The sequence below is a fragment of the Delphinapterus leucas genome, chromosome 9 (genome assembly GCF_059928025.1).
Source record: "Delphinapterus leucas isolate spDelLeu-1000000601 "Yukka" chromosome 9, BTC_Dleu_Yukka2, whole genome shotgun sequence".
Lineage (NCBI taxonomy): Eukaryota > Metazoa > Chordata > Mammalia > Artiodactyla > Monodontidae > Delphinapterus > Delphinapterus leucas.
The window spans coordinates 75,492,703-75,519,247 of record NC_143137.1 but is presented as its reverse complement, the minus strand read 5'-3'; the positions used below and the strand labels follow the sequence as shown (position 1 = coordinate 75,519,247).

At 38.8% G+C, this 26,545-nt stretch overlaps 1 pseudogene; it reads right to left on the bottom strand.

Annotated features, from left to right (window-relative positions):
- Positions 1–1,797: 1,797 nt before the first annotated feature.
- Positions 1,798–26,510, bottom strand: LOC149748432 (ATP synthase F(1) complex subunit alpha, mitochondrial pseudogene; annotated as a pseudogene).
- Between the last annotated feature and the right edge of the window lie 35 nt (positions 26,511–26,545).

Genomic DNA, 26,545 nt, shown 5'->3' with positions numbered 1-26,545 from the left:
ACTGCCTGTACCCCCAGCAGCTGGGGCAGCACGTTCTTTATTAAAGATGGATCAGAATCAATTACTCCTACCAGGATGGTGACTCCTTGTCTGCTGGTCTCTTGGAACAAGGAACCCAAAGGGGCTAGGTGGTAATTGCAGCTTATAATTCAACAGGAATTGCTAAAATGGGAAGCACAAATTACAACAGGGACACAGGAATAATAATGGCAAGTAGGGACACTCCTGCTTCCACCTGTTGGTTCCCAGACCCATGTATTCTTTTATCAGAGACATAGCACCATATAAATGTTTTGAACTCAAAGCGTATCCTGCATCCTAGGTGATACCCCATCCTCAAAAATATCACCTCCACACCTCCAAGCTAATGCTACAGCTGTGCCTTCAACAGGCCATTCCAATACTCTATCATTTAGGAAGCTTCTGGGTGATTCTATATGAGTTAAGACCGTGGACCACCTGACCGTGGGCACACTCCAACACCTTCACCATAAAGTCAATCCCCTGGTGTAACATGAAATTATGTATGATGCCATGCCAATAAATCCTCAAAAGGTGATGGCGTGAGCAAGAAAGACAATCTCCTACCTGGAATATGTCCGTTACTGTGCCTAGCGTGATCAACTTGTCATCATGTGCCAGGTTGGTCTCCTGGAGGGATTGTGCCATATCAGGAGCTCAGTGTTGGTCGCTGTTTCTGGCAAGTTGAACTTCAGGCAAAAGCAGAAACACTAGATCAACTTAAGTGAATAGGAGCCCATACCATTGAGCCCATACATGGCTTTCATCCCTGCCACCGTAGCCCTTTTTCTTATGTACCCATCGTGTCAGCATTAGGGTGGTATTAACATATGATATGAAGATGCTCACATTCCATGCCCACTCCCATATGCCACGTGCCTCCACCCCTTACATGTAATCTTCCAATCTGTCTCTCCACAAATCACTTAACAGCCAGTCATTTCTCACTGCCCAAGAAGAGTTCACATATATTCTGAACTCAGGCCACTTCTCTCTCCACACAAAGGGGGTGACTTCAAGCTTCACCTCTTGAAGCTCTGCCCATTGGGAAGATTTTCCCTTGTGACTGGCTTTCAGTACCACCCCTGAGTGGAGCTGTACGGAGGATGCTATCTATTTTCAGCTTGCAACCACAGAAGCAACTAGTCCATGAACCAAGTTTGGGTTTTTCCTCCTTTTTACATCTGGTCTTAAAAGATGGCCCATACACCTGTAGGTGTGACATGGGGGTCTGGGCTGCCTGCTCGTGCAATTCCCATGAACCCTCGGGTCCTGCTTTTGCGCAGCCCTGTATGTACCAGTTCCATCTGACCATGGATTACTGCTGCACCTGCTGCAAGTTATGACTGGATGGTTCTGATAGAACCCCAGCTCAAGATTGCCAGTTGTAACCACATTATGATTTTGCCCCATGGTCAGGCAACTCATCTCTCATACATCATCATCTCATACAACAAACTATCTTCATTTTTCATAAAGTATATAATTCTCCACTGAAGATGGCATGGCCTTATCCTAAAACCCCCAGGGCCTCGGTTGTGATTCCCTATTGGCGGTGGCCATAAACTGCAGCTTTCCTACCACTGATGTCTAGAACCTTTGAACCTGCCTGGTTACATGACTGCAGAGCCCTTTTCTGCTCACAGCTGGCAGCCTTTCATGCCACTGGGTGGAAGCAGTATTCCCAGTTGGAATATACTGCCTCCAAGATCTGAAGAGGCCTACTAGGCATTATCCTTCCTTTTTCATGTTTAGGAAGTTCAGGGTGCAATAATTTGTCCTTTACTTTGGATGGCATGTCCTGGAATGCCCCTGACCAATGGAACTCTAAAAATATTACTGATGTGACAAGGTCCCTGAATCTTCTTACGGTATCTCTCTCACCCTCTAGGGAGGGTGTCTTATCAAAGTTTCCAATATGTTAGTGACCTCTTGCTCATATCGTCCAATAAATATGTTACCGTTGATATAATGTATTAATGTGATGTTCTCTGTGGCATCCTCTTCAACTTACTGGATGACAAAGGACAAGAAAGTTTAAGTAGCCCTGAGGTAAAACTACCGTCATCTTTTCCCTGTGAATACACACTGTTTCTGATCTTTTATTTTCCTAACAGGGATGGAAATTATGCATCTACCCAATCAATGTCTGCCTACCAGGTACTTGGGAGTATATTCATGTGCAATGGAAAGGACACCACACCTGGCACTTCAACTGCAGTTGAGCTTATGACTTAGTGCAGTTTGTGGCAGTCTGTGGCAGTTCCTTACAACCCAGATGATGGGAATCAACCATCTTTTAGATACTTAACAGGCTCACTAATTTCCTCCACCACCACCCCAGGTTAAGATAGTGTTTTTGATTTATTATTTGGCTGAGGGATAGAGGCAGTTTCAGAGATTACCACTTACTTGGTGTTTTCCTTTTCTTCTCTTCTCTCTTCCTTCTTTCTTTCTTTCTTTTTTTTGTCTCTCCCACTATAATGATTCTTGTCCTGTAGGTCAGGAACACAACGCGAGGGATTTTATGAAGTACTAAGTATTCACTCTAATAAAATATTCAGAGGCTAAACAAATGACATTGTTGACCCACTGTGAGCCAAACCTTGGCCAGGACTCCATTTATTACCTGGCTGCCATATGCATCCATTATACGAGGTGCTTTGGATCCCAGATATCACTGTGAATTCAGACCCTGCATCCAACAAATATTGGGTTATTCTTACCCTTTTCCCCAGTGCAATTACTCAAATACCTGGAGGTAAGTCCCTTTGGGGAAGGACTAGGGGAATCATTACCACATGTATTTGACATGTGTTGCAGTGTCCTTCTCCTGGGGACATAACTTTTCCTCAGTCAGTGGTTTCTGGGTTGAGAAACTGACTCAAGTTTGGAAACAGAACAAGAGAGCGTGACTTTATTGGAGCAACTCCTCTCAGCCTCCTGAGGTGGATTTATTTTAATGATACATATTGAGTAAATTCCTTTGTTATTGTCCATCCATTTCACTCCTAAAGGAACTGTGTTCTATTAACCAACTCCACAACTCTCTTAGGATCAGGCCTCCTCTGGCTTAACCTTGCCAATTATTATTATGGTTATGTGCACATGGCATCTGTATATGTGATGGGTTTCATTCAAATATATATAATTATATATAGATATATAGAACAGGCAAGATGTGGCCAGAAGCACACACCCGCAACAACAGTCAAAGGAGATTAATATGATACATCATATAACAAAATGAAGGTTAAAAATTGTATGATCATCTCAACAGATGCAGAAAAAGCACTTGACAAAATCTGAAATCCATTCACGATAAAAACTGTCAACAAACTAGGCACAGAGAGAATGTTTCTCAACATAAGAAAGGTCATATATGATAAGCCCACAGCTAACATCATACTCAGTGGTAAGAAAGTTTTTCCTCTAAGAGCAGGAGCAAAACACACATGCCCACTCTTGCCACTTTTATTAAACATAGTACTAGAAGTACTAGCCAGAGCAATTAGGCAATAAAAAGACATAATAAGGATCCAAATCACGAAGGAAGAAGTGAAACTGTCTCTGTTTGCAGATGACACGATATTATATATAGAAAACCCTAAAAACTCACCCCCAAAACTGTTAGAACTAATAAATGAATTCAGCAAAGTTGAAACATGTCTTTGAGAGCTCCAAGCAAAGTCCTGAGCTAGTCTACTTAGCTGAGGGTTCTAAAGAATGCATCAAGAGTTCTGTAAAAAAGCCTTCCCTGTCTCTAGTCTATCAGGGACATTGTAATAATCAAGGAACTACAGGAATTGCTTCACGTCCTTCCAAGTCAGGGAAACCCCAGCCATTTTCCACCACAGGGGCTGTAGAGTAGACAGCAGTGCCTCAGATAGGTCACCCTGCGTGTCTTATCAAAAAGATCCTGGCTTAACAACTAGCACTTCTGGGGTTCTTTCCAAGTTTTATCTCCATTCGACTCTGAACCCACTAGCTATATCTGGCCTGGCAGAGAGTAACAAAGGAGTAAGATAATGATTCCGGGAGATGTAACCCAACGAACAGAGAATGTTTCTGTTATGGTGAAGAGATATCTCACTGGCCCTTACCAGGACCTAGGACAAATATTCTATGCCGATTCCCAGCAAACAACTTTCTGATTCAAAATTTAGCATCTCAGGCATCTTAATACCAAAAAAGTAGGACCTAGGAGACTCTCAGCACCATGAGAAAGGAACAAAGTCCACTCTAAATGAACAAAGTAGCATTTTTGTTTAAATACTAGTCTCAAGTAATACTAGTACTTAGTACTTATACAGAGCTTCCTATGCACCAGGCACTATTCTCAGAGCTTTGTATCTATTAACTCCTTTTATCCTCGTAACAATCCTACGATGAAGTAGGTTCTGTCATTGTTGTTCTCATTTTCCAAATGAAGATACTGAGGCCTACAAATGTCTGGTAACATACCCAAGGTCACATCCGCTGGTTAGAAGTGGCAGAGCTGCGATTTAAACCCAGTCTGGCACAAGAATTTGTTTTCTTAGCCATTCTGCTATTCAGTGTGGCATCTACCCCCAGGAGACCTGCCAAGTTAAGGCCCAAGCCTAGGACGTGAAGTTCTAACCCCTATGCTAATCCGAACAAGCCCTGCCGGCACTCCAGCCCTTGACAATAACTCAATCAGATGACTCCTCATTGCCTAAGCCGGATCTTTGTTTGAATATGGAAATACAGAATGTGTGGTAGATGATGAATAAATCAAAGGCTTATAGAAAAGTTCTCACTAATGCTCAAATCATTTCAGAGTTCAATGTCTTTGCATATGCTGGCAATATTCTCCACTCTTCACCGTGCAAACTCCTCCCTACCTTTCAAATTCAGAACAAGTATCCTGTTCTCTGGAAGGCCTTCCTCATTCCCAACTCCAAAGGCAACCCTTCCTCTGCACCCTTTCTTTATTGTAGCATTTAGCGCTTTATATTCTAACTACTGCTATTCTCATCGCTCTAGATGGCAAACTTTTTGAAAACAGAACTCTTTGGAAAGCCTCTATTCCCTCACTGGAATACTGAGAGTAATAAAATTACCTCTTTTGCGAGGATTAACTAAAATAATCTCTGTAAACTTACTTGACATTTAATTAGCACTCAGTGAAGGACAGCCACTCTGAAAGTATAGTTTTGTAGCCTTGGGTAGCTGGTCCAGTGTTGACATACAATGTACAGTTAGTAAATGTTTGTTAAACAAGTACAAAATAATATTCCAAAATATCACTGAGGATGTACTTCAAACGTCTTAGTTAAACGTCTTTAATATAATGCTAGCCCTGATTCGGCAGTTTTGCCTATTGAAATTTCACAACTCAAGTTGTCACGTACCTTGTTGGTGTCATTTCATTTTTCCTGTTACAGTTGAAGGGATGCTGTGACCAAGACTGTTAAAAATTAAAATAGAATTTGCAAGTATATTCAGATAAGGAAAAGATACCCTTGCTTTTAAATTATTTCATTGGTACATTTAGTCATCTTATATTTTAAAATGAAGACAATAAATTAAAAATATTCCTTTCTCATTTCTCCTTTTTTTGGTTCCTTTCCCTCCTTCATAGTTTTAATTTTAAATAAAAAACAATGGCTGCCTTCAAAAGTTATTTTATAAACAGAGCAAGTTATAATTACTAACACAAGAAAAATTTCAGTGCATCCAAAAAAATTTCTAAGCTCCTTGACATAGCCCACTTTACTGGGTTACCATGAATACAATAAAAATGCCAGACTAATAAGAGAATTTGGAAAACTCCTTGGAGAAACTGGATATTATCTACTGGATAAAAAACATTTCTGACCCTTAAGTAAGTCTTGGTCTGTATTTTGTTTACTTTCTTGAATATCTCCTAAGTATCTCTAAACTCTCCATCTTACTAATTATACAAATACATAAAAATTATTTAGTATAAGGTTATTTTACCTTAATTCCTTTGAAGGGAATAAAATAGCTATCTTATATCATTTTATAAAGCATCTGTTTCCTCATGCAGGGAATTTCATGTAGTTATAATTAAAGTTTATTTTACTCTAATAATTTTTACCCTTTATATATTCAGGAAACCTGAACCTTATTGCAGAAGAAATCAGTATTGAACTTAACATAATTACTTGCACAATCTATAGACATCCATTCCACAAATTGTTACCAAAAGCCCTACGCTGTATAAGCATTATGGTAGGTGCTCAGGATACAGGAATACAAATTAACAAAACACAAGTCAGTAGTGATAAGTATTACAAAGAAAAAGAAAGCAGATTAAGGGGAATAGAGAGTGAAGGGGATGAGGTGTTATACAGATCAGGTAAGTATCTCTGAAGGAAACAAGAGAGTGAGTCACAGGACACTGAGAAAGGGACCTCCAGGCAGACAGGTTAGCAAGTGCAAAGGTCCCGAGACAGAAATGTATTCTGCCCGTTCTAAGCAGAGAGATCGGTGTGGTTGGAGTGGTGTGAGCTAAGGAGAGGAAAAGGCACCTCCCTGGAGGTCTAGTGGTTAGGACTCTGCGCTTCCACTGCCGAGGGCCCAGGTTCAATCCCTGGTCGGGGAACTAAAATCCCACAAGCCGCGTGGCCAAAAAAAATAAGGAGAGAGGAAAACGTAGGAGATGAGTTCAGAGAGAAAGCATGGCCACAGATCCAATGGAAAGATGATGTGAGCCACATACAAAGATCTTCTAGCAGCCATATTTTTAAAAATACAAAGAAACCATTTTTTTTTTGCCACGCCACTCAGCTTGTGGGATCTTCCTCGACCAGGGATTGAACCCGGGGCCACAGCAGTGAAAGCACCAAGTCCAAACCACTAGACCACCAGGGAAGTCCGAAATGAAATTAATTTTAATACTGTATTTTATTGGAAGCACCATATCCAAAATATGATTTCGATACATAATCAATATAACAAAATATTAATGAGGTATTTTACGTTTTTTCCTTCTTAAGAAGTCTTTAAAATCCAGTGTGTATTTTATACTCACAGCACATCTACATTCAGTCTAGCACATTTCAAGTGCTCAGTAACCACAGGTGGCTAGTGGCTACCATACTGGTGCAGTTATAGACAACTGTAAAGCCTCTGAAGAGTTTGGATTTTGTTTTATGTATCAAATATATACGAAAATAAAAGAACAATATAATGAATTTAAAGTTGCCATCACTCAGTTTCAACGATTAGCAATACATGGCCATCTATACCTCTATCCACCTTCCCCAAACCTAGGTTATTTTGAAGGACTGTACTGGAGAGTTTTGAACAAAGGAATGACTTTTAACAGCTTACTCTGACTGCCAAGTAGAGAATACCTTGTAAAGAAGCATGGATGGAAACAGGAAGACCTGTTATGAGGCCATTACAATAATCCAGGTGAATTTACAGCAGCTTAGTTGGGGGTGATGGCAGTGGACTTGGTGAGAAATGGAGGATTGATTGGATTCTTAACATATTTCAAAGGTAGAAGCTGACAGGATATATTGGTGAATTGGGTACAGGATATGAGAGAAAAGAATCAGAGATGACTTCAAGGTATTAGGCCTGAGCAAGGTGATAGAGTTGCCATTTACTGAAACAGGGGAGACTGCCAGAGGAACAGCTGGATGGAAATTGAGGGTTCATCTTTGGATATGCTAAGTCTAGACGTCCTACTAGACATTCAAGTGCCAATAGTGAATAAAAAGTTGTATATCTAGGGCTTCCCTGGTGGCGCAGTGGTTGAGAGTCCGCCTGCCGATGCAGGGGATGCAGGTTCGTGCCCCGGTCCAGGAAGATCCCACATGCCGCAGAGCGGCTGGGCCCGTGAGCCATGGCCGCTGAGCCTGTGTGTCCGGAGCCTGTGCTCCGCAACGGGAGAGGCCACAACGGTGAGAGGCCCGTGTACCGCAAAAAAAAAAAAAAAAAAAAAAAAAGTTGTATATCTAGATTTGCAATTCAAGGAAGAAGCCCAGGCAGAGATATAAATTTGTGAGCGATTAGAAAATAGGTGGTATTTAAAACCATGGGACAAGATGCATTCGCTAGGAAATGAATATAAACAGAGGAGAGGTCCTGGTACACTCCAAAGTTAAGAGCAGGAAGAGGAGGAAGAACCAGGAAAGGAGACTTAATCGAAGCCCCAAGTGAGACAGAAAAAAAATAAAAATAAAATGCAAGAAAAAGCAGTGTCCCAGAAGAAAAGTAAGCGAAGTATTTCAGTATAGCAATATATATTATTATATACAAATATAGTAATATTCAATATAGCACAGGGAACGATACTCAATATCCCGTAATAACCTATAATGGAAAAGAATCTTAAAAAGAATATATATATGTACATATATGTATAACTGAATCACTTTGCTGTACACCTGAAACTAACACAACATTGTAAATCCAACTATACGTCAATAAAAAAATTTTTAAAAGAACTGCTTCAAGAAGGAGGTAGTACACAAAACACAAAACTAAATTTAAGAAAATAAAAACCAATGCCTAGAAGTTGAAAACTAACTGAAACAAATGAACCTAATGGTATATCAGTTTGGTAACAAAAATCACGCAGAGAAAAGAATTATTCCAATTGATCTTAGAACAAAATATTTTGACTATACAGTTTTTAGTGCAATACATTCCTAGGACAAAAATATTAAAAGGGCAAACAAATCTTAAAATACCTAATGTCACTTAGTATTCTTATTGTTAACAGTAACAATTGTATTATTATTAACATGAATATATTTTAACATAATACAACTAAGAAACTAGGTTAAAGCTGCTAAGGACCAATGTTCAGCATCAAAATGTCAGTTAAAAACCTTGTAATTTTAAATTGTGGTTGTAAATATCAGTATAAACTTGTAACTTTATTTTTAAAAAGGTACTTATTTTCTAACTGTCCACTGAAAGGCCAAGAAACAATGATAATCAAGTAGCAACAAGAATTCCATACTCTGGTCTCAAAACACCTTCACACACTAAAAGGACTGAGGGTTTTTTTTCAACAGTCAATTCCAGGAAATGTACCAATTGACCTTGGGATACCACATTATGATAGAAAGCAAGGAAGCTATCAAAAGCTAATATTGCCATATTAAATAAATACAGAAAACATCAAAATGTTCCCCCTTGTGGCCAAAATAGAATAATGTGAGTATCAAACAACTGCAACTGATAGAAATACATTGAAAGTGTAAAGCCATGAGTTCGCAGTGACATGCAAAAAAGGAAAAAGACAGAGAGAGAGATTCTTTGGACAGCATGGAGGTTGCTAGGTAACCAACACATTACTCTGAAATTGGATAATTTAAAGGAAATAATTAAAGATCTTTCCTGTCTTTTCGGTATGAACAGTATTTCAGGGTAACCAAATAAGCCTAAAGGATGCAGAAGTTTTTCTATACAGAAGACTTCTAGCTAATAAATGTAGAAGTAATGATCAAATTAGAAAATCACCATCTTGCAACCCCTATTTCAAAATGAATCAGACAACAGTCATCAATAAATATTAAAATCATTAGTTAAAAGACTGTTGGGAAACTTCACAATGAAGGAACTACACTGTCACCACCTGAATTAAGCATTACTACAAACGTGAGACAACCTGACACTATGTAGTTCTCCAGGTGATGAAACAATATAAAGTCTGTAACATCACCTACAGCTAGTCTTGTCAAAACTTGAAACAGAATTTAATCGAGTCTTTAGATCTCATTTCTAGACAGCAGGACTACTGACCCACTGTCTTCAAGAAGTAAATGGAGGGGCTTCCCTGGTAGCGCAGTGGTTGAGAGTCTGCCTGCCGATGCAGGGGACACGGGTTCGTGCCCCGGTCCGGGAAGATCCCACATGCCGCGGAGCGGCTGGGCCCGTGAGCCATGGCCGCTGAGCCTGCACGTCCGGAGCCTGTGCTCCGCAGCGGGAGAGGCCACAACAGTGAGAAGCCCACGTACTACAAAAAAAAAAAAAAAGGAGTAAATGGAATAAGGGAGGGGAAAAGGAGCAGTCCTCCAGATGAAAAGAGATCCTAGAGACCCTAAGAACCAAATTCAAGATGTGGACCTTGTTTGGACTCTGATCTGAAAAAAATAATTGTAAAAAGGCATTTCTTGAGACAACTGGAGAAATGTTAATAGTTTATATTAAAACCTCAGAAATGTTTTATTTCCTTTGTTAGATGTAAAAATGGATTTGCGGTTACCTAAGGAAAAAAATTTTGTCTTTCAAAGCATAATGAAGTGGCTGGGTAAAATAGCATGCCATCTAAGATTTGCTTTTTTAAATACTTCAGCAAAACCAAAAACAAAACACACACACACAAATAGAAACAGCTCCAGTTATCAAGATACTCACTTACCCCAGCATAAGAGCTGCGAGTTCTTCAACAGCCATAGAATATTGTCCTTGCTTCAGCAACTCAGATACTCACCACGACTCAAGAGTTGTCGAGTAGAAGCACGGAGGTCAGAACTGAACTGGGCAAACTCAGCAACCTCACCATAGGAGCCAATTTCGACTTCATGGTGCCTGCCCCTGCTTCACAGACCTGGTGTGGGCAGCAGATCTGACGTAGGACACAGAAAAAACAATGTAAATGGTAGGGCAGGTACCTTTGTAGAACAATTCTGTTTCCAAGAAGATCTGTCCATCACTGATAGGAACGATATTCGTTGGAATGTAAGCAGACACATCACCAGCTTGTGTTTCTGGTAAAGAAGTCAAGGAGCCACCACCAAAAGAATCGTTCGTTATGTCTGCTCTCTCCTGTAGATGGGAGTATAAGTAGAACACATCATCAGGCTGGACCTCATGAGTAGCTGAGTGGTCTGCAGATCAGCAGAGGCGCCAGCCTCCTTGGATAATTCATCACAGATGATCAAAGCATGTTTGCCATTATCCCTAAAATACTCTCCCACAGCACAGCAAGAATAAGGAGTCAGGTACTGATGGAGGGCAGTGTCAGCAGCAGTGGCTGAAACCACACTGGTGTTCTTCATGGCATCCACATCTGTAAGTGTTTTCACCAACTGGGCAACAGTGGATCTCTTCTGACCAATAGCAGTGTAGATATAGTATAGCTTCTTCTTTCCATCAGATCCATCACTGAAATGTTTCTGGTTAATAATTATGTCAATCATTGATGTTTTGTCAGTCACCAATCGTCAGCCTGTACTGACCACAACCAATCAGCACCAAGCTATCCACAGCATTAATGCCAGTCTGCACTGGTTTCTGCACAGAGATTGGAGAAATGATGCCAGGGGCTTTCAGGCCAACTCACCATTGGGTCTTGGAACCAACTGGATCCTTGCCATCAGTGACATTACCAGGGGCATCTACTATACAACCCAGTAGCTTCTCACCAACTAGAACATTCACAATGGCTCCTGTCCTCTTCACAGTATCTCCTTCCTTAATTAGTTTATCATGTCCAAACACAACAAAACCAACATTGTCAGTTCCCAAGTTGAAACATACCCTTTAAGGCTGAAGAAAAACACTAGCATTTCGTCTGCTTGAACATTCCTCAGCCCATGTATTCAACCAATACTATCACCAATACTTGAGACACACCCTGTTTCTTCACAGTCAACAGAGGTTTTGGCTCCAAGATTACGCTCTTCAAAAACAGAGGATACCTCAGCAGTGCCAGTCTTCTGAAGACAAGTGTTAAGAGGCATGGAGGTTCCCTGTGGCAATGAAGGATGATCCCAAAGCATTCTGAAGACCAGTCTGGCCTGCCAAGGGAGGGTGCAAGCCACAGCCCAAGGCCACGTGTCCAGACAGCATCTTTGCAGCTCTCCTTGGGTGGTTCCTCTGCAGCTGCAACCTCTGGACCGACTTCCAAGCAAATATTAACCAAAAGAAATTACACCAGTATCTTGAGATACTATGTAAGAGGATTATGAGATAATTATATTAGTATCAGACAAAATGTTTCTAAGAAATAATCCTTACTATGGATAAAGTCACATGTAAAGATAAAATAATGCAAGAATAACTCACTAGATACATAATATATATGCCTGTATAATTTAATTTTTTTACTTTTTATTATGAAATTTACAAACATATACAAAAGTAGAAAAAAATAGTACCATGAATGCCTATAAATCCACTAAGATTCAGCCACTGTAGACATTCTGACATATTAGCTTTATTGATTTATCAATCTATTTCATTTTTTATTATTGTGGTTGAGCTGTTTCAAAGTAAATGTCACACATTATGACATTTTATGCCAAAATACTTTACACTTCTAAAAGAAAAAAAAATTCTCCTATCTAAATACAATGGTATTGCCTCCCCAACATGAAAATAGCTCTCTAGTTTCATCTCACACCCATTCTATATTTAAATTTACCCACATCCTCAGTGTTATTTATAGCTCACTTTTTCATAGCAGGATCCAATCAAGGATCATCTACTGTATTTGGTTGTTAAAGCTCTTAAATTTAATCTATAGTTATTGCCCCTCCCCCATTTTTAGGAAATCCCATTTCTAGAAATCTATCCCAAAGATAACACTAGCAAAAAATTTTTTAATTAATTTTTTATTGAGGTATAACTGACATACAACTTTATATGTTAGGTACATTACATACAACTTAGGTACATAACATAATGATTCGATATTTGTATACACTGTGAAATGATCACCACAGTTAAGTCTAGTTAACATACATCACCATACATAGTTACGGAATTTTTTTCGTGACATGAGCTTTGATGATTTACTACTCCCTTAGGGATTTTCAAACATGCAATACAGTATTATTAACTATACTCGCCATGCTGTACACTACATCACCACGACTTATTTATTTTATAAATGGAAATTTGTACCTTTCGACTCCCTTTACCCATCTGCCAACCCTCCAACTCCCGCCTCTAGCAACCACCAATCTGTTCTATCTATGAACTTGGTTTTTGTTTTTGTTTGAGATTCCACATATAAATGAGATCATAACCAGCAAGTTTGTTTTCATACATACATACAAAGGTATTCCCTTCAGCACTATTTGTTACAGTAAAAAGACTGAAAACAAACCAAACATTCATTAAAAGGGGACTGGAGGCATGAACAGCCACACAATGAAGTCCTGTGCAACATTTAAAAATGAGAAAGACTCTTGAATACTGCTATGAAGTGATCTCCAGAATATATATATATATATATAAAATTTTTTTTCTTTTTTTTTTTGTGGTACGCGGACCTCGCACTGTTGTGGCCTCTCCCGTTGCGGAGCACAGGCTCCAGACGCACAAGCTCAGCAGCCATGGCTCACAGGCCCAGCCGCTCCGCGGCACGTGGGATCTTCCCGGACCGGGGCACGAACCCGTGTCCCCTGCATTGGCAGGCAGACTCTCAACCACTGCGCCACCAGGGAAGCCCGAGAATATATTTTTAAATGTATAAATCATGTCACAGACAGTGGGCATAAAATGCTACCTTTTATCTAAGAAATAATTGAAGAGCAAAGCAAAAACTAATATAAATGAAAGGCAACATCATTACAAACCATGCAGTAGATATAAAAAGGACAATAAGATATTACCAACAATTTTATGCCAATAAACTTGAAAATTTAAATGGACAAGAAAAATAGAGAAAAACCAACTTACTAAAACTAACACAAAAATTAAAAGTAAATCTAAATAACCCTATACCTATGAAAGAAAATGAACCCATAATTAAAGACCTTCCCCAAAAGAAATCTCCAGGCCATATCACTTCACTAGTGACTTCTAAATTAACAAAGAAATAATATCAATCTTATACATGCTCTTATAGAGAATACTTTTCAAGTTGTCTTATGATATCAGAATAAACTCAATACCAAAACTGAAGGACTTACAAGGACAGAAAATTACAGACTAATTTTTTTCATAAATCTCATAAATCTATTGATTTAAACTCCTAAAACAAAATAGTAGCAAATTGAATCCAATAACATAAAAAATAAATAACACATTACAACATTTAATGCAATGTTGGCTCAATATTTGAAAATCAATCAATGCAATTCACCATATTAACAGAATAAAGAAAAACATGCAAACTGACAGGAATATGGGATAGAAATTAAAAACCCATTCTACAGGTACCTGAGAGTTGTGCAGTATATCTACAGTACAATACACACACACACACACACACACACACACACACACACAATTATTCCCAGGGAAATAGGTAGCAACTTGGTTTAGAATATTGCCAAAGAGTTACTCTCTCCTCTGGGCTAGGCCTCACTTTCTTTAAATTAGCAATGAGATAAGTTTGGGGACACCAACAGACAGAGACTGGTCCAAGGGTCCTTCTATTAGTCCCTTTATTCTCTGTCTTGAAGACAATGCTTTTTCATCCTTCTGCTGGTAGAACTTTCTTTTTTCCGGTGTGTGCATGAACAGTTCGGGACCTCCACTCACACGACGTTACACGTTTGCTCACCATCTACAACTCTGTCCTGTGGGCACAATGGAGCAGCAGTTTCAAAGGAGTGAGGTGTTATGGCCCTGCTATTACCTCCCTGAGCGTGGGCAAACGTGGAGACATCTAATCAAAACTCTACTGTCAGTGAGAGTGCCACATGCACAACCACTTTGGAAGACACAGTGCATTTCTTAACACACTTATACGACCCAGTAATGTCACTCCTAGGTATCTATCCAAAAGCAATGAAAATTTATGTTCACAAAAAAGACTTCTATAAGAATGTTCATGGGAATTCCTGGTGGTGCAGTGGCTAAGAATCCGTCTTCCAATGCAGGGGACGCGGGTTCGATCCCTGGTCAGAGAACTAAGATCCCACACGCTGTGGGGCAGCTAAGCCCACGTGCCACAACTACCGAGCCCGTGCACTCTAGAGCCCGTGTGCTGCAACTACCGAGCTGGCGCGCTGCAACTACTGAGCTGGCACGCTGCAACAATGAATCCCACGTGCAGCAACTAAGACCCGACGCAGCCAAATAAATAAATAAACATTTTAAAGAAAGAACATTCACGGCAGTTTTATCATAACAGCCCTAAACTAGAAAGAGCCCAAATGTTTATCAATAGGAGAAGAAATATACAAACTGTGTTACGTTCATATAATGAAATACTACTCAGCATTAAACAAATTACACACGCAACAACATAAATGAAAATCAGAAACATTATGATGAGTGAAAGCAGCCAGAAACAAGAGCACACACTGTATGGTTCCATTTATATGAAATTCTAGAATAGGCAAAATTAATCTATGGTGGAAAAAACTGCCTTGGGGTGGGGTAGGATTTGACTAGGGACGGTATAAGGGGCCTTTTTGGTGGGATGGTAGTATTCTACATATTAACAGAAGTTTGGGTAGCAGGCTAATGAATTTGTCAAAACTCAGCTAATGTATGCTAAAAATGTGTGCATTTCATTGTATATAAACTTTACATCTAGAGAAGAAACTTTAATACTGAACTTGAGTTAATGACGTGCATGTTAAAGTACTTAGGGAAAAGTGGCTGAAAACTGTAATTTGTTTCAAAGAGCATAAAAAAATAAAATGGTTTAATAGATAGATGTGGCAGAGTATAACAAAAGAATTAATGGTAGAATCTAGATGGTGGGCATATCCTTTCAACCTTGCTGTATGGATGAACTTTTCATAGTAAAATAAATGTAAAGCTCTGTCGCCTCGTTTGAAATAGGTTCAGTGAGGAAGCTTTCCTCAGGTAGATATATTAAGTAGCAAGTAAGCATAATTTGAAGAAAGAGAGGGACTTGTTACAGGAATGTGAACAATATAACTTTTCATTCCTTTTAAGAAATAATGTAAAATTTGTCTTCATGATAGGATGTGCACAGTTCTTGGTGTGACTTAAAAACATTAGTTGATAATCATAATTTGACAGTGTCATTTGTTTCCTATAAGAAATGAGAAAATCATTAATTGCACAGTATGAGGGGAGGGAAGCTTATAAAGAAAAATCTGACCGGGAAATTCCCTGGCAGTTCAGTGGTTAGGGCTCCATGCTTCCACGGCAGGGGGCACGGGTTCGATCCCCGCTCAGGGAACTACGATCCCGCATGCTATGTGGCATGGCCAAAGGAAAAAAAAAAATTGACCAAGGACCTCCCAGGACGTGACTTGATTAGTAAAGCAGGTGTATTTTAGTTTCTTCTAATTACCTCCCCAACCGGGGTTGCAGTGGGGGGAGTCCTATACAGCTTTTCTGGCATAGAATTCCGTTATTTCCTTGCTGCTTAGCAGCAAACTACAATTCTGTTCCAATTATTTGTCTTCTTAAATCAAGCAAAATGAGAACAGCTCTGTGTAAATTATAATCTGTATAATTATATCAGTGGCCTTCAAAACTTTTTTTAACCTCAACCTACCAAAGAAATATATTTTACATCATGACCCAGGAAACACACACACACAGATATATGAATCAAAAGTTTCAGGAAATACTGTTATTACTTATGATGCCATCTGATATTTATTTCCATTTTATTCCATTACTTCAAAATGCTAGTCATAACCCATTAAATTGATATCCTATTGAAATACTGTACCATGTAACAGAGTTTTTTAGAAAACTCTAAGTCCTGGATGTGGACTGCATTGTGACACAATCTAAGAAATGTAGAAATGTAAAATATCCTTCTATTGCTTTATAAGTGCTATTCCACAGACTCCTTTTCTCATGATCATTAAATATGTATTGAACCAACTCTGTGCAAGGCCTCGTGCTAGGAACTTGAGATGAACAATTTCATTATACTTCTTTTATATATTTCCTTCCTAAGAACTCAAAGGGTTTTAGATATACTCTGTTTATTGTAACAAAACCCCATGGGGTCACAAAGGATAGGCATCATCAATGCTTTGGAGTTGAAGGCACTGAGTCAGAAATCACATATTTGCCAGAAGTCATACTATTAAAGTAATGGAAGTTAAGAAACAAATTTTCTCAACTTCAACTTTAAAATGCTAGAGTATTTTTAAAAATCAACTTCAAAAATCATATTTATTTTCTATATTAAAATACATAATGACTTTTTTGCATAGAAATAACTGGATTAAAAGTTTGATCATGTCTTATTTAAATTATATCCATCTATCATAATACAGTCAGATGTGCATTAAACACTGTTTAAAGATAAAAAAACATTTTTCTCAAGATCCCCAGCGAAAAACTAGAAGACCACAGAGAATATGAGAACATGCAGAGTCATTCCTGTTTACTCGTACTACTACCCTTGAAACATACCCTGGCATCCCACAGATTTCATCTACTAGCATGAATTACTTTGCAGAAAATTTCTTAGTTCCTTACACAAGCAGACATCCGTCGCATCTCTTCTGTTTATGTCCCAATTCTAGGAGTTATCAAAGTTTTTGTTCTTTTTATTTTTCTATATGCAAGTAATAAAAACGAAATGTAAATAGATACTATTTATAAATTACATCTAGTAATAAATATTGGGCAGGACAAAAAGTTCCTTCGGTTTTTAAACAAAAATAAAAGACACACTTTTCATTTTCACCAGGAACTAATTATTGAACACATTCACCGTTTTGTTCCACTACCTTCTGCCATTTTTCAGGCAACTTCATAATTCCATCTTCCCAAAACTTTTAATCTCTTTGAGCAAAGAACTGTTCCAGGTGCCTTTTACAGCCTTCCAGGGAATTGAAATTTTTTTCCATTATGAGAATTTTGTAAAGACTGAAATAAATGGAAATCCAAAGGTGCAATGTCTGGTGAATACAGCGGATGAATCAGAACTTCCCAGCCAAGCTGTAACAATTTTTGCTTGGTCATCAAAGAAACATGTGGTCTTACGTTATCCAGATGGAAGATTATGCACTTTCTATTGGCTAATTCTGGAACTTTTCGTTGAGTGCTACTTTCAGTTGGTCTAATTGGGAGCAGCACTTGTTGGAATTAATTGTTTGGCTTTCTGGAAGGAGCTCATAGTAGAGGACACCTTTCCAATCCCATCATATATACATCACCTTCTTTGGATGAAGGCCGGCCTTTGGTGTCGTTGGTGGTTGTTCATTTCACTTGCCCCACAATCTCTTCCATTCCACGTTATGTACGGTATCCACTTTTCATCACACATCACAATTTGTTTTAAAAACGGAACGTTTCCTTACGTTTAAGTAGAGAATCGCATGCGGAAGTACCGTCAAGAACGTTTTTTTCGCTTACCTTATATGGAACCCAAACGTTAAAGCAATGACCATAACCAAGCTGGTGCAAATGATTTTCAACGCTTGATTTGGGTATTTTGAGTATGTCGGCTATCTCCCACGTGGTATAATGTTGATTGTTCTCAATTAATGTCTCAATTTGATTGCTATCAACTTCAACTGGTCTACCCGACCATGGAGAATCATCCAGCGAGAAATCTCCAGCACAAAACTTCACAAACCACTTTTGAGATGTTCGATCAGTCACAGCACCTTCTCCACACATTGCACAAACCTTTTTTTTGCGTTTCAGTTGTGCTTTCCCCTTTCTTGAAATAATAAAGCATAATATGCCACAAATGTTGTTTTTCCTTCCATCTTCAATATTAAAATGGCCACACAAAAATTCACCAATTTTGGTAAGTTTTTTTTTTTCAATGCATGCTGATATAACAGCCGTCACAATACAATCTAAAAAAATTGTTTTGAATGAAGTTAAAGACAACTAAGCACTACTAGAACCCTCTTAGGGAAAAACCCGAACGAACCTTTTGGCCAACCCACTACAACAAAACACATATAAAGCCTCTGCAAGGAAACTTACAAAAGTTTACTGAGAAACTTTAAAGAAGACCTTAATAAATTTTGAGAGTTACGGTATTTGCGGAATGAAAGACTCAGTATTTTAAAGATTTCAATTCTTTCCAATTCATAGTTTGAATTTACTCCCAACGTTTTTGTTCTTAAGCTGAAAATCATTACACATTAAATTGAAATAACAAATTCATTTGTTAATTCATTCAACAAACATTTACTATGTGCTAGTTACTGTGCTGGGTACTAGGAACCTGACGGTCTCTGAATATACAGAAAGGCCTCCTACTTTAGAATGGTAGTGAGAGAAGGTCTCTCTGTAGAAGTGGCATTCAGTTCAGACTTGAAGAATTTCTCAAGAAAAAGCCACTCGTGCAAAGACCTGGGAGAAGCGTAATCGGACAGAGGGAACAGTGTGAATGAAGGACTAAATGCGTGAAGCAGGGACAAGTCAAAACGGGATTCCAGAGAAAAGGGCGATCTCTTAAGGCTGGGAACAGAAAACTTAGTAATACTAAGTAGGTAAAACTTGAGAAACACATTGGAAAAACTAATCGTACTCGAACCAAAGAGAGTAAGAGAAAGGCATTCCACAGTGGAAAAGAACAAATCTGAACTACATGATATAAAATAGGGCAGCCAAAGCCTGACAATAGGATTGTTTCATAGTTGTGACTACTTCTGGGCTCGGTTTCATCTGCTTGGAATTTCAACAGGACATTGTAAGATGGCAAAGGGTCCCAGCTGTGCCTAGAGTTGGGACACTACTTCTATGCAGCCAGCCCTCGTGCCTTATCATCAGCAAGAAATACTAGCTATCTTGGTTTTGCAGAGGCAAAGAATACTTTCCATCTAGCCTTCTGCGTTGGGAAGAAACCAATTCTCCCCACCTTAGCATCAGTGTATGTGAAGTGAAGACTCTCTGAAGAAAGGTGTAGAAGGTATAACTTAAAGTCTTTCCCAAGCTCATTACTTCCCTGATAAAGTTAACTGAGCACTAATCGACAATAAGAAAAACTTCCCCCTTTCAGAGCTGTGGCCTTGGCTTCCTTTTTAGCCTTAGGAAAAATTTATTTCTAGAAACAGAAGGCAGAGTGACCACTTATGCAGTCTCCAAGCCCCTCAGCTGAGGCTCTGTTAGAAGTCACTTGTTTTAATCAAAGAAAGAGCTACCTGTCTTCTGCTGTTAACCATGGTTATTTAGCACTGTATTTAAACTCAATATTGTTTTTAACACATGGTATTTAGGAAAAAAGGTAAGAAGAATTAAGTCATGCAAAGAGACAGAAAGTGATTTTTAATTAAAACTATCAATATTCATACCACCTTCCCTGGGAAAGTTTATTTCCAAGCACCACTTAGGTACTTTCCAAGGCAGAAGATGACAGCAGCCAGCAGAGAAAAAGAAAACAAACTATATTAATATGTCAACCCTCCAACCCCCAACTTCTGCCTGCCTTTCTCCTCCAACTGTGTCTTCGCCTGGAAGCTAAAAGGAGAAGGCCATTTTTAGCTAAAACGCACTCTTACAGTTCACAACAAGCATTCTTTACATTCATTCTATTTTTAAATACATCAGCTTCAGGGGAAGACCAGAGAAAGAGTTGCCCTTTTATTATACAGGACAAGTAATAAAGAAGATGCTAAAAAGAGGATTTCCATGAAAGTTTTTCCTCGGTTCTCCGTGGAGAGATCAATTCCAGTCTGATTATCAGTGCATGGACCATGTGCAGTAGGCAGCAGTCTTCCAGATAAAGAAAAAAGATGGACCCAGAGCTTCTGCAATTTAAAACGCTCTCAAATCAACACGGAAGCTTTGGAGAAATGGCTAGAGGTTTTTAAGGCTCAGGCAGTATTCTAGAAAACTCAGAGATATTCTGTGAAACGCTTAGGTCAGACATATCAAGTCAATATCAAGACAATATGAGGCTCCTTTAAAAGTCATCAAATGATACATGTGTGAAACCCAAAGAGATTACAAAGGGCAAAATAATAGACCAAGAATGTGGTCCTGAATCCCACTCTGTTCTCCAATAAGTGGAAATATTTTGGCCCCAGAAAGTCCCTAACCTAAGTCTTGCAAATAATATCTTAGTACTAGACTTGACATTGATGGAGAACTGCCATAGGTGAGTTGATAGTGCCCTGAATCCCATGCTGGATACAAAAAAATGGCCTTAATGAGGAGACTGAGAAGATTCTCTTCACCCTGGAGAATATGCACTAAGCCGATTCCTTGTTTCCCTTTATTCCAAGAAAGGATGTAACAGCCGCTATCATGGCAGGCGTGCTCATAAGCTCCCAAATACCATGGCATGTGTTCATCTCCCGTCACCCCCAAACCCAGCCATCCTGGGCCATCAGCCTGCGTGGGGTTACCACCAATGCCTGGGGACCCAATACATACCGTGTGACGCCTTTGCAGACTCTGTGAGCTCTGCTGACCCAGGCCGTTGAGGACACAGTGAGGAGATCTCTCTTGGATCAGAGCAGAGAAGTTTGTAAGTCTTGGGGACAAGATTAGGGGAGGGAAGGGGAATGCTTGAGCTTATTTAAGCCCGGATTGGCAGAACCGCTGGTAAGGCAGGGTGGTCAAGAGCACAGACTCCTTCTGGGTCTGAATCTGTGCTGTGAAGCTTAAAAGATCTGTGAAAATGGGGGTACCAGAACCTACCTCACAAAGCTGTTTTGCATATTAAAACAAGACATTGTACACGATGAGCACAGTGCAGGGCACAGCCCTTAGTAAATGCTCCATAACTGTTACTGTAATGACCTCATTACATGAGGGATATTATTAAAAATAAATTCTCCAAATCCTTCCTGCTCTAAATCCTTCCTCCCAGAGCATTTCGTGGTTTTGAACAGTTTTAATATACAAGGTATAGAGTCTCTTTCAGGAAGCAGGGGCCCGTGGCCCCTCCCACCTGGCAGAGGGCCCCTTTCTGGCCCCTCCTGATTCAATCATCCACTCAAGGTTTGGGGCCTGAAACTCCTAGTTCAGATTTGAAGAAAAAAATAAGAGGATTTTTTCCTCCTTTTCAAACTCATGAAGATGAAAAACAAACAAGCAAACAAAAAACACATTTACCTCAAAATTGAACATAATCTGTAATGGGTAAATTCCCAAACACCAGTGGTTCAAAATGTTTCCTCTCCTCAAGCTTTCTTATTATATCTCATATCACCATCCCACTTAAAAACAATCCTCAGAACCATAGTTTACTTCTTTGCCTGAAAAAAAACAGTGTTAACTATTAATGTCTAATTGGTATGAGATAGTAAAGAAAGAGTGGGTGGGTGGAAGAATTAAGCACCTGAGAAAGCTAAATGAAAAATAATGATTTATTTAAACGAATGATGATGCTAATCAACACTTAGAAGCAACGCGAAGTTCCACTTGACCTAATAAGGACTCACTGGAGGTCCTAAACTCATTCAGGAAAGATGTCTGAAAGATACTAACATGGATAAAATCTAAAAAAAAAACAATAATTTAAAAAAATCTTTATGGCGTAACTTCCTTACCTAAATACACACTAATATTACTGACTCGTTTTAAGCCAAAAGCTATAAAATGACAAACCTGATCTGATTAAGCACAAGTTTGACTACTAACCAATCCCCTCCCAGTGCTCTAACCCAATTATGGATTAGCCACTGTACATTTTATTCTCAGTCTTTTCCCTACTTCGCAAAATGGTTCTAGCCTGCTGCTCATGATATAAAACAAAGCCTGAGGATGATCACCAGTTTTGGATTTTCTCTGTTCTTCCAGTAGAGGTATTTCAACACTTTATTTTGTCTCCCCCAAATGGATATTAACCACACTTTATTAGGTTACCCTCTAGCATCCAGACAACAAGGAATAATGGAAAGAGGGCAGGCTTTAGATTTGTCCCACACCAAGGTCTAAATCTTTTATATGCAACCAAAATGCCCAATAATTGAGTGAAAGATATATCAACTGTGATATTCATTTCACACAATGCAATAACCATGAAAGTTATATACTTACTGACTTGGAAATAAGTTCATGATATGTTGTACAAAAAGAATGTCTTTTTTTAATATAAAGGTACAGATGCACAAAGCAAAAAGTGTAAAATGGCTGAGGAACTTGCATTAACAAATATTTATCAGGCACCTATTATGTGCCACACACATAATGTATATGTGTACACAATTGTATATGCCCAGGTTACATCAGTGAATTAGACTCTAATTCACTCAAAAACCTATGGGACACGGCAAAAGCAGTTCTAAGAGGGAAGTTTATAGCAATACAATCTTACCTCAGGAAACGAGAAAAATCTCAAATAAACAACCTAACCTTACACCTACAGCAACTTGAGACAGAAGAACAAACAAAACCCAAAGTTAGTAGAAGGAAAGAAATCATAAAGAGCAGAAATAAATGAAATAGAAATGAAGAAAACAATAGAAAAGATCAATGAAACTAACAGCCGGTTCTTTGAAAAGATAAACAAAATTGATAAATCTTTAGCCAGACTCATCAAGAAAAAGAGAGAGAGGGCTCAAATCAATAAAATTAGAAATGAAAAAGGAGGAATTCCCTGGTGGCACAGTGGTTAAGAATTCGCATGCCAATGCAGGGGACACGGGTTCAAGCCCTGGTCCGGGAAGATCCCACGTGCCACGGAGCAACTAAGCCCGTGCGCCGCAACTACTGAAGCACGCACACCTAGAGCCGTTTAAAACTTACTGTAGCCTTAATGTACAGAACAAAATGACTTACAAGCAAATTTTGTTAGCAGTAGCTAGAGAATGGGTAACTGACCATTCTGGTGAATGTAGTGTTAGTCCCGCACCCGGTCCTTCTTGTGGCATTTCTAAAAGAGCTCCCAACAAAGATCCACCTTGTCGACTATCAGGTAAAATAAAAGAACATATTCTAGAGGAAATAATACCCACAGGACTAACAAAAAATGCCGCCGGAAAGTATAGAGTCTGTTCTTCCAGGGGAAAGTGCAGGGAAACACAGTATATTTGTAATAGATATTCTGTTCCCCTGAACAGAGGTGCCTGCTATACTGCCTATCATACTCTAATGAAATATTAGAATGCTTTAGTATGACATGTATGAAGTTTCAAATAAATACATTAAGTGCAAAAAAAGTTGTTGATATTTACTCAAACGCAGGTGTTTCAATATTCACTTACATTACAAATCGCCAGCTACAGGTGTTAGTTTCTGCCAAAATCCCCCAGTCAATAATGTGTTAATACACAGAAACTGGTTGAATTTCTACACACTAACAACGAAAGATCAGAAAGAGAAATTAAAGAAACAACCCATTTACCATCATATCAAAAAGAATAAAACACCTAGGAATAAACTTACCTGAGGAAGCAAACAACCTGTACTCCGAAAACTGTAAGATGCTGATAAAAGACATCAAAGATGATACGAACAGACAGAAAGATATACCATGATCTTTGATTGCAGGAATCAACATTGTCAAAATGACTATACTACCCAAGGCAATCAACAGATTCAATAAAATCCCTATCAAATTACCAATGGCACTTTTCACAGAACTAGAACAAAAAATCTTAAAATCTGTATGGAGACCCAAAAGACCCCAAATAGCCAAAGCAATCTTGAGAAAGAAAAACGGAGCTGGAGGAATCAGGCTCCCTGACTTCAGACTATACTACAAAGCTATAGTCATCAAAACAGTATGGTACTGGCACAAAAAACAGAAATATAGATCAATGGAACAGGATAGAAAGCCCAGAAATAAACCCACAAACCTATGGTCAATTAATCTATAACAAAGGAGGCAAGACTATAAAATGGAGAAAAGATAGTCTCTTCAATAAATGGTACTGGGAAACTGGATAGCTACATGCAAAAAGATGAAATTAGAACATTCTTTAACACCATACACAAAAACTCCAAATGGATTAAAGACCTAAATGTAAGACTGCATAATATAAAACTCTTAGAGGAATATATAGGCAGAACACTCTCTGACATAAATCACAGCATATCTTTTTTTGATCTGTCTCCTAGAGTAATGAAAATAAAAACAAAATTAAACAAATGGGACCTAATTAAACTCAAACGCTTTTGCACAGCAAAAGGAAACCATAAGCAAAACAAAAAGACAATCCACAGAATGGGAGAAAATATTTGCAAACAATGCAACTGACAAGGGATTTAATATCTGCAAAATTTACAAACAGCCCATGCAGCTCAATATGAAAAAAACAAACAACCCAATCAAAAAATGGGTAGAAGACCTAAACAGACATTTCTCCAAAGAAGACATGCAGATGGCCAAGAGGCACATGAAAAGATGTTCAACACCGCTAATTATTAGAGAAATGCAAATCAAAACTATGATATCACCTCACACCAGTCAGAATGGCCATCATCATAAAGTCTACAAACAATAAATCCTGGAGAGACTGTGGAGAAAAAGGAACCCTCCTACACTGTTAGTGGAAATGTAAACTGGTGCAGCCACAGTATGGAGGTTCCTTAAAAAACTAAAAATAGAGCTACCATAAGATCCAGCAATCCCACTCCTGGGCATATATCTGGAGGAAAACATGGTTTGAAAGGATACATGTGGGACTTCCCTGGTGGCACAGTGGTTAAGAATCTGCCTGCCAATGCAGGGGACACGGGTTCAAGCCCTGGTCCGGGAAGATCCCACATGCCACAGAGCAACTAAGCCCGTGCGCCACAACTACTGAGCCTGTGCTCTAGAGCCCACGAGCCAGAACTACTAAAGCCTGCACTCCAAGCGCCTGTGCTCCACAACAAGAGAAGCCACCACAGTGAGAAGCCCGTGCACCACAACAAAAAGTAGGCCCTGCTCGCTGCAACTAGAGAAAGCCCACATGCAGCAACAAAGACACAATGCAGCCAAAAATCAACTAATTAATTAATTTTTTTTAAAAGGAAAGGATATATGCACCCCAATGTTCATTGCAGCAATGTTTACAATAGCCAAGACATGGAAGCAACCTAAATGTCCATCAACAGAGGAATGGATAAAGAAGGTGTGTTAGATCTATACAATGGAATAATATTCAGCCATTAAAATGAATGAAATAATGCCATTTTCAGCAACACAGATGGACCTGGAGATTATCATACTAAGTGAAGTAAGTCAGACAGAGAAAGATAAATATATGATATCAGCTTATAAGCAAAACCTAAAAAAAAAAAAGATACAAATGAACTTATTTACATAACAGAAACAGACTCACAGACTAAGAGAATAAACTTATGGTTAACAGGAAGGAAGGGTGGAGGGTAGGGACAGATTGGGAGTTTGGGATTGACGTGTATACACTGCTATTAAAATAGATAACCAACAAGGACCTACTGTATAGCACAGGGAACTCTGCTCAATACTCTGTAATAACCTAAATGGGAAAAGAATTTGAAAAAGAATAGATACATATTTATGTATAACTGAATTACTTTGCTGTACACCTGAAACTAACACAACATTATTAATCAACTATACCCCAATATAAAATAAAAATTTAAAAATTTAAAAAAACTCACCAGTAAACTTCGACTTGACAGTACAAGCCTAGGAACCACCTCCAATCACAATCCCCAGATTTGTTCCCATCAGTTCCCAAACTCAGACTCGCCTAACCTGAACAAGGCAATCTTCCATTTTTCTCTTTTGAAACAGCTATCTGGAATTCATGGAACAAAACCCAAATTATCTAAGATTCCT